Source organism: Arachis hypogaea, chromosome 11 (assembly GCF_003086295.3).
Source record: "Arachis hypogaea cultivar Tifrunner chromosome 11, arahy.Tifrunner.gnm2.J5K5, whole genome shotgun sequence".
Lineage (NCBI taxonomy): Eukaryota > Viridiplantae > Streptophyta > Magnoliopsida > Fabales > Fabaceae > Arachis > Arachis hypogaea.
The window spans coordinates 34,992,658-35,003,067 of NC_092046.1; the positions used below are offsets into that span (position 1 = coordinate 34,992,658).

Here is a 10,410-nt window from a genome sequence, read left to right on the forward strand (position 1 = left end):
GGCCAGGGCACTTATGTCAATGGCCTTGCACTCTCCTTTTGGGTTCTCTTCTGTATTACTTGGGAGAGTACTAGGAGGGATTTCAGTGATCCTTTTACTCAGCTGGCCCACTTGTGCTTCCAAATTTCTAATGGAAGACCTTGTTTCATTCATGAAACTTACAGTGGCCTTAGATAGATCAGAGATTAGATTTGCTAAATTAGAAGCATTTTGTTCAGAGTTCTCTGTCTGTTGCTGAGTGGATGATGGAAAAGGTCTGCTATTGCTAAACCTGTTTCTTCCACCATTATTAAAGCCTTGTTGGGGCTTTTGATCCTTCCATGAGAAATTTGGATGATTTCTCCATGTTGAGTTATAGGTGTTTCCATAAGGTTCACCTAAGTAATTTACCTCTGCTATTGCAGGGTTCTTAGGATCATAAGCTTCTTCTTCATGAGAAGCCTCTTGAGTACTGTTGGATGCAGCTTGCATTCCATGCAGACTCTGAGAGATCATATTGACTTGTTGAGTCAATATTTTATTCTGAGCCAATATGGCATTCAGAGTATCAACCTCAAGAACTCCCTTCTTCATAGGCATCCCATTACTCACAGGATTCCTTTCAGAAGTGTACATGAACTGGTTATTAGCAACCATGTCAATGAGTTCTTGAGCTTCTGCAGGCGTTTTCTTTAGGTGAATGGATCCACCTGCAGAAGTATCCAATGACATCTTAGATAACTCAGACAGACCATCATAGAATATATCCAGGATGGTCCATTCTGAAAGCATGTCAGAAGGACACTTTTTGGTCAACTGTTTGTATCTTTCCCAAGCTTCATAGAGAGATTCACCTTCTTTCTGTCTGAAGGTTTGAACATCAGCTCTAAGCTTGCTCAGCTTTTGAGGAGGAAAGTACTTGGCTAAGAAAGCCGTGACCAGCTTATCCCAAGAGTTCAGGCTGTCTTTGGGTTGAGAATCCAACCATAATCTAGCTCTGTCTCTTACAGCAAAAGGGAAAAGCATGAGCCTGTAGACTTCAGGATTTACTCCATTAGTCTTAACAGTATCACATATCTGCAAGAATTCAGTTAAGAACTGAAAAGGATCTTCAGATGGAAGTCCATGAAACTTGCAGTTCTGCTGCATCAGAGAAACTAATTGAGGTTTCAGCTCAAAATTGTTTGCTCCAATGGCAGGAATGGAGATGCTTCTTCCATGTAAATTGGAATTAGGTGCAGTAAAGTCACCAAGCATCTTCCTTACATTATTATTATTTTCGGCTGCCATCTCCTTTTCCTGTTCGAAAATTTCTGAAAGGTTATCTCTGGATTGTTGTATTTTAGCTTCTCTTAATTTTCTCTTCAGAGTCCTTTCAGGTTCTGGATCTACTTCCACAAGAATGTTCTTATCCTTGCTCCTGCTCATATGACAAAGAAGAAGGCACAGAATAATAATAATAATAATAATAATGGAGATCCTTTATACCACAGTATAGGGATTCCTGTGTGAGTGGAAGAAAAGGGGGAGATAAAGAATGTGATGTAAAGGAAGAAACACAACTGTACTAATGGAAGAGATGTGAGATGAGATGTTAGGATATGAATGAATAAATAGAATGAGATGGGGGAGGGAATTTTCGAAAATTTTTGAAAAGGAGTTAGTGATTTTTGAAAATGGTCTTTGAAAATTGTTAGTATTTTTTTTTCGAAAATTTTTGAAATTAAAAATAAAAAATAAAAATAATTAGTTAATTAAAAAGAAATTTTTGAAAAAGAGGGGAGATATTTTCGAAAATTAGAGAGAGAGAGTTAGTTAGGTGGTTTTGAAAAAGTTAAGAAACAAACAAAAAGTTAGTTAGTTAGTTGAAACAAATTTTGAAAAGATAAGAAGTTAGGAAGTTAGAAAAGATATTTTGAAAAGATATTATAAGAAGATATTTTTGAAAAGATATGATAGAAATTAGTTTTTGAAAAAGATTTGATTTTTAAAATCTCAATTAATGACTTGATTCATAAGAAATTACAAGATATGATTCTAGAACTTAAAGTTTGAATCTTTCTTAACAAGCAAGTAACAAACTTCAAATTTTTGAATCAAAACATTAATTGATTATGTGATTTTCGAAAATTTGGTATAAAAATAAGAAAAAGATTTTTGAAAAATATTTTTGAAATTTTCGAAAATAACTAAGAATTTTGAAAAAGATTTGATTTTTGAAAAAGATTTTGAAAAAGATAAGATTTTCAAATTGAAAATTTGATTTGACTCATTGGCAACAACTTGATTTTTAAAAATTTTTGAAAAAGTCAATCCAAATTTTTGAATTTGATGAGAGAAAAAAAAGGGAAAGATATTTTTTTGAATTTTTATGATGAGAGAGAATAACAAGAAAAATATGCAATGCATGAAATTTTTAGATCAAAACAATGAATGCATGCAAGAATGCTATGAATGTCAAGATGAACACCAAGAAAACTATGAATGTCAAGATGAACATCATAGACACAATTTAAAAATTTTTAATGCAAAGAAAAACATGTAAGACACCAAACTTAGAATTCTTTAATGCTTAGACACTAAGAATTCAAGAATGCATATGATAAACATGAAAAGACACAAAACAAAAAATCATCAAGATCAAACAAGAAGACTTACCAAGAACAACTTGAAGATCATGAAGAACACTATGAATGCATGAAATTTTCGAAAAATGCAAGATGCATATACAATTGACACCAAACTTATGATATGACTCAAGACTCAAACAAGAAACAGAAAATATTTTTGACTTTTATGATTTTCAGATTTTTTTGGATTTTTATTTTATATTTTTTGAAAATTAAAAGGAAAAATAAGGATTCCAAAATTTTTAATATGAATTCCAGGAATCTTGCCATGTTAGTCTAAAGCTTCAGTCCAGGAATTAGACATGGCTCACTAGCCAGCCAAGCTTTCAAAGAAAGCTCCAGTCCAAAACACTAGACATGGCCAATGGCCAGCCAAGCTTCAGCAGGTGATCATGGATCAACAGCAGGTAGATGAGCAACAACTAAATTGCTCTTGATAACAAATTGCAAGCCTCAGTCCAAATGAATTTAGACATGGCTTTACAGCCAGCAAGGTTTCAACATGCTTCATGAAACACTAGAATTCATTCTTAAAAATTTTGAAGCCATAGAATAATTTATTTTTGAAAACATTTTTAATTAAATTTTTTTTTTCGAAAACAAAGGAGAAAATTTTGAAAGATTTTTGAAAAATTTTTGAAAACAAAACAAAAAGAAAATTACCTAATCTGAGCAACAAGATGAACCGTCAGTTGTCCAAACTCGAACAATCCCCGGCAACGGCGCCAAAAACTTGGTGCACGAAATTGTGATGTCCAGGCTCGAACAATCCCTGGTAATGGCTCCAAAGCTTGGTGCTTTGATCTTAATTCATAATTGTCACAACTTCGATACAACTAACCAGCAAGTGCACTGGGTCGTCCAAGTAATACCTTACGTGAGTAAGGGTCGAATCCCACGGAGATTGTTGGTATGAAGCAAGCTATGGTCACCTTGTAAATCTCAGTCAGGCAGATATAAATTGATAATGGTGTTTTCGAATAATGAATAATAAAATAGGGATAGAGATACTTATGTAAATCATAAGAAGGAATTTCAGATAAGCGAATGGAGATGCTTTTCGTTCCTCTGAACCTCTGCTTTCCTGCTATCTTCATCCAATCAGTCTTACTCCTTTCCATGGCTGGCTTTATGCAAGGGCATCACCGTTGTCAGTGGCTACATCCCCTCCTCTCAGTGAATAATATGCTCACGCACCCTGTCACGGCACGGCTATTCATCTGTCGGTTCTCGATCATGCTGGAATAGGATTCACCCTCCTTTTGCGTCTGTCACTAACGCCCAACAATCGCGAGTTTGAAGCTCGTCACAGTCATTCAATCATTGAATCCTACTCAGAATACTACAGACAAGGTTTAGACCTTCCGGATTCTCTTGAATGCCGCCATCATTCTAGCTTACGCCACGAAGATTCTGGTTAGGAGATCTAAGAGATATTCATTCTAGCTTTATTTCATATGGAACGGAGGTGTTTGTCAGACACGTGTTCGTAGGGGAGATGGTGATGAGCGTCACAGATAATCATCACCTTCATCACGTTCTTGGGTGCGAATGGATATCTTAGAAATGAAATAAGAAGAATTGAATAGAAAACAGTAGTATTTTGCATTAATCTTTGAAGAACAGCAGAGCTCCACACCTTAATCTATGGAGTGTAGAAACTCTACTGTATGAAAATACATAAGTGAAGGTCTAGGCATGGCCGAGATGCCCAGCCCCCTAAGACGTGATCAATAGTCTCCTAAGATGAACAATGAATTAAAACTGAGACCAAAGATGGTCAAAAAAAGACTAGTAAAAGGTCCTATTTATAATAAACTAGTCACTAGGGTTTACATGAGTAAGTAATTGATGCATAAATCCACTTCCGGGGCCCACTTGGTGTCTGTTTGGGCTGAGCTTAAGTGTAGCACGTGCAGAGGACATTTGTGGAGTTGAACGCCAGTTTCTGTGCCAGTTTGGGCGTTCAACTCTGGCTTTGGATGCTTTTCTGGCGCTGGACGCCAGATTTGGGTAGAAGGCTGGCGTTGAACGCCAGTTTACGTCATCTATTCTTGGCCAAAGTATGGACTATTATATATTGCTGGAAATCCCTGGATGTCTACTTTCCAACGCAATTGGAAGCGCGCCATTCAGAGTTCTGTAGCTCCAGAAAATCTACTTTGAGTGCAGGGAGGTCAGAATCCAACAGCATCAGCAGTCCTTCTTCAACCTCTGAATCTGATTTCTGCTCAAGTCCCTCAATTTCAGCCAGAAAATACCTGAAATCACAGAAAAACACACAAACTCATAGTAAAGTCCAGAAATGTGAATTTAACATAAAAACTAATGAAAACATCCCTAAAAGTAACTAGATCCTACTAAAAACATACTAAAATTAATGCCAAAAAGCGTATAAATTATCCGCTCATCACACACTCATGTAGTAGGGAGTCTACTACACCAGGGATATAGGCTCCGCACACTTCATGTAGCAGAGAAGGAAAATAACCATAACAAATCATGCAGCAGAATAATCTGTCACGCCGGGGATATAGGCCCGCACACTCTCAACATTACTAGTCATGCGATAGAAACATCTACCACGCCGGAGATATAGGCTCCGCACACTTTCAACAACAACTGGTCATGCAGCAGAACAATCTACCACGTCGGAGATATAGGCTCCGCAAACTATCAACAATCCAATAACTTCATCCTCAAATCATCACCAGACATCACCATTTCTCATCTCAAATCACTTTCAACGACATCTACTCATGCAGCAGAGAAACCTGCTACGCCAGGGATATAGGCCCTGCACACTTTCCTTCCATACTCATCAAGCTCATAATAACCATCATCAATTATTAATTCCTTTCCGAATTCATTAGTCCGTCACTTTTTCAATTTCACTGTCAGTACTCACCAAGTTCACTACTCTTCCTTCTCCCTCAACCAAACTCATCCTCAATACACCAGAAACCTAAGCCTCCTTTTTCTAACTTTTCATAATAAAACCCAAATAAAACCTACTAGAACATTTCCCATGTTTTGATACCCAGAAACAATCCAAAGAGTCTTAAATTAGGTGTCGCAGAAGTTCACAAGCCTAATTCTCCGTCTCTAGACTCAAAACGGAAGTATTCTATAGATTCAAATCCAGTTGAAATAGTTTAGTTGAATAAAAATAAAAAGGAAAACTATTTCTCTTGCAAAAACTGATTTTAAGTTTGAAATCTCTGCACCAAGACATCAAGCTACCCTGTTCTTAGAAAATCCACCAAAAATCATATTTTCATTTGATGAATCTTAAATTTTCCAGAAATAAACTAGACTCAAAGGGATTTAAATCAGTCAAAGTCTCATAGATAGATCATTTTTCTGGAAAGAGTTATACTGATTACAATTTTACTTTCAAAAACTAGTTTTGCTGTCAAAATAGCTAAGAGTTCTATTTTTAAAACGAGCACAACTCCTTCTACAAAATTTATAATAGTATAAAATTTTGATACAAACAAGAAAACAGTCCAAGTCTCAATGTCTTTTTTTTCCCACTCAAAATTATGGTCAGGATTAGGAGATATAGGCTTGGAAAGTTGTTGGTTTGATTATGTAGCAGCAGAAAATCAATTTTAAAGTAAAAAACTTCAAAAATTTATATCTCCTAATCCAACAGTTAAAATTTAACAAAATTTTCCAGGATTTTTCTACACATCACAAGGATTCGAGAAAAATTAATCCCATGTAATCGTGATGGTTAGATCATTCCCAAAAAGCGTCCGAAGCTGCTGCCAGAAAATAGATTATGCAGAATTTTGCCAAAGCTCAACTTTCAAAATATTTCAACCAAAAATCAAACCAAAACCATACCAACTCCAAGTTACCTCATAATTCACCCTTCAATATCCTCAACCTCAGATATCAAATATATAACACTATAATCATGCTTCCACCAATTTCCATTATCAAACCATATCCATCATTGACCAAATCCATCATAAAACTCATCAATTCCAATACTACTCAACAATCCTCAACAACCACAATAACCAACAATAAAAAATCATTATCAATATATGTCATCAAATATTATAATCATCCATACCCTTCATTCGAAACCACCATAAATATTTTACATTAACTCATCACCTTACATTCTCAAAAATTCTCATTATTCATCAATATAAATAATCATCATCAATATTCACCTCCCAATCTCAACACCCACCAACATAACTCATCAATAATCATCATCAAATAATAAATGTATCATCATATTCAAATCCATTCATACAACACCCAAATCATCATCAAGCATACATTTATGAACCATTAGCCATACAATCACACCATTCAACCTATCTTAGGGTCAACTAGCCTAAGTGTCCAGAAACATTACATATTACATAAAGGAAACCGAAATCATACCTTGGCCGGTTTCCAAATGCACCAAACACCAAAACGGAGCCACCAAGCTTGATCCAAAGCCTCAACCAACTCCAACAAACACCCAAAACTCAATCTAACATCATATATATATATATACCAAATCAAAACCTAAGATACACAAAACAACTTAACACAAAGATTTAGTAGAACCTTACCTTATCCAATGAGAGTAGGAGTAAAATCCAACAATTATCCGCTACTAGAGGTCACCTAAACAAACAAAACCACAAAATCTACTCAAAACCACAACCTCAAAAATACAGAAATCTAGGGTACAAAACTGGGATGTGAAGAGAGGGATCTTACCAGATTTTCTTAGATAAAAACGTAGAGCTCGACAACAGCTTCGCGTGGCCACAAATGGCTCGTCAATCAGAGCTCCGGATCAAAAGTTATGGCTTCCGTAAGGTGGAGGTGAATAGTAACCACTCCCTTCTTCCTGTCTTCTCTCAAAACCGCGCCCCTCTTTTTTTGGGGAAGAAATGGGATGAAAAGCTCATTAAGTGAGCTTATATATGTTGGATCTTGGGTCCCGTCCAATCCGTTAGCGTTTTTAGCCCGTTTGGCCCACTTTGGGCCAAAACCTTTAAGATTAATGCTCGATTTTCAATTCTAAATTATTTTTGTCCTTTCCAAAACGATAAATGATTTTTCAAAATCTTATTTTTCCAAAACACGCAGTACTGGACCGACTAGAGCCGGTACTGCCAGCTTAAGTGCCAGTACGCATTTTTACAAAAACTTTTCGAAAAAGATACATTTTCCAACTCAGAAAAATTCACTAAGATCGAATTTCACATTTATATTTTCAAAATAAAACTTCTAAATTTTGAATCCATCTCGGGCACTTAAGATTATTATTTTTTTTAAAATAGTTTTGCGTGAAAAACCCCGGTTCTTACATCCTCGATCCCCTCCTTAAAAATATTTTCGCCCTCGAAAATTGAATCACACGATATATCCTCCTCGAAGCGCCCTACTGTGTCGATGTCCCTTCTCGCTTTCCGCTGCGTCACTCTGATTATCATCATTAAGAATACGAAATTTTCCTTAAAACAAATACCGATCTTTGTAACAATTTTCCAAAACATTCAAAACAAGATCAATATTAAACCCTTTTCAAAAGACTCAAAAATCATTTACTCTTAAATTAATTACTTGGAAGCATTATTTTCTTAAATTCATTTAAAATCCTTAAATCCTAATTTCAGTTGAATCCCTTGTTGATAAGATAAATTATAAACCAAAATCACAAATCAAGAAAATCTTAAAACTCACTTTTTCTTTTAAATCATATCATCAAATCAAAAATTCTGACTTACTTTCAAAACTAAATCATTTAAGCCAAGTTCCAAACCAAATTTTCAAAATCATTCTAAGCTTTAAAAATTTTTCAACAAGAATCTAAACCATACAGTTTAGAAATCAAAAATCTTAATTAAAACCCGCAAAAGCATCAATCGTTACTTCTGTTGCCACTAGTGTTAAGCCGCACCCATCAGCCGATATGCCGCAACTCCACGAACTGGTCTTCTGGAACATGTTGAGCTCGTAACGCATAAGATAGGTTAGCCATCCTCACTACCTCTCCGTTAACGTGATTGACCTCATCCGTGAGTTGCCATTCGTGTTTCCTTTCCACACCAAATAGTCGATATCAAGGTGATCAGTCTCAATATCAAAAGTCTAGCGCTTCAATTATCCCAAAAAGGCACTCACAAACAAGCATGCTATGCATAGATATCCTAAATAGCATGAAAAGAAAAGACAACCCAAAGTACGCAATGAAGCACAATCGGTCCATCCCTTAGGCTCACAAGGACGAACCGCTCTGATACCACTAAATGTAACACCCTAATTACCCTAAGCCTTACCTTTAGCCGTAAAGCAGTGGTTAATCAGAGGTTACGACAACTCTAAAGCTTATACATATTTATATAGAAGAAAATAATATATTCTAGAAGCTTGATGAAGGATTAAGCTCAAAAACACGATTACAAAAGCGCAAAACGTTCACACGAAGCTAACGTACAAGACACAAGGTAGAAATGCAAAAGAATAGAACATATATATATATATATATATATATATATATATATATATATATATATATATATATATATATATATAAGAGTACAATATTCATAGAGAACTAGCCACAGCTTGCGGAGTTTAAGCCAACTAGTTACAAATAGACAGATATAGAGTTTTAGAATTAAAACAACTTATACAACCTATCTCTCAAATAAGCCTCTAAGGCCATAAAGATAAATATAAAAAAGGTGAGAGAATACTATGACGAAAGTAAAACAGAAATAAACAAGGAACGAACCATACTCTGCTCTGTCACCATATCCGCAATCTCACCGAAGTAGATTACAACCTGTATCTGAAAAACAACAACAAAGTATGGAATGAGAACCGGAGGTTCTGGTTCTTAGTATGGTAACAGTGTCCAATGATGTAAGATGTAAAGCTACGGGACGCCAAAGACAATCCTAGAACTTCACATCACATACAGATATTTAAGCTTAACGAAATAAAATAAATAGATAAAAAACTTAAATCATAAACCGGGTTATCTAAACTCAGAGAAATTCTAACTAATACTAACCACACCGCTGTATCCCATAGCCTTTACCACCCTAACCTCCGTGCGATCCCATCGCCACCGCCTACCTAACCTCCTCAACACCAGACAAACACAATTAATGCAAGCAAGTAATACATAGGTAATATTCATATATAGCAAGTAATTCAAGAAGCAAGTAGGCATATTATACAATTAGTCAAATCCAAGTAATCAAAGCAAACAAGCACATACGAAATGCATATGATGAATGTCTATCCTATTGGCTCGTGATATCACTTGTCGGTCCATAAATGCCAACCCGACACATCCTCCCGGATGTTGCCTCTTCAGCTACGCCAGGGATATAGTGCCCTGCACACTCATGCAGCAGCCCTTCTGCTACGCCAGGGATATAGTGCCCTGCACACTCATGTAGTAGGGAGTCTACTACGCCAGGGATATAGGCACCGCACACTTCATGCAGTAGAGAAGGAAAATAACCATAACAAATCATGCAGCAGAACAATCTGCCATGCTGGGGATATAGGCCCCGCACACTCTCAACATTACTAGTCATGCGACAGAAACATCTGCTACACCGGAGATATAGACCCCGCACACTTTCAAAAACAACTGGTCATGCAGCAGAACAATCTGCCACGTCGGAGATAAAGGCTCCGCTCACTATCAACAATCTAATAACTTCATCCTCAAATCATCACCAGACATCACCATTTCTCATCTCAAATCACTTTCAACGACATCTACTCATGCAGCAGAGAAACCTGCTACGCCAGG

At 36.2% G+C, this 10,410-nt stretch overlaps 1 non-coding gene across 1 annotated transcript; it reads left to right on the forward strand.

Moving 5' to 3' along the window:
- Positions 1-765: 765 nt before the first annotated feature.
- On the forward strand, positions 766-873 carry LOC112725542 (small nucleolar RNA R71). Its single transcript, XR_003164644.1, has one exon. It is a non-coding gene; the product is annotated as a small nucleolar RNA R71 (small nucleolar RNA).
- Positions 874-10,410: the final 9,537 nt, after the last annotated feature.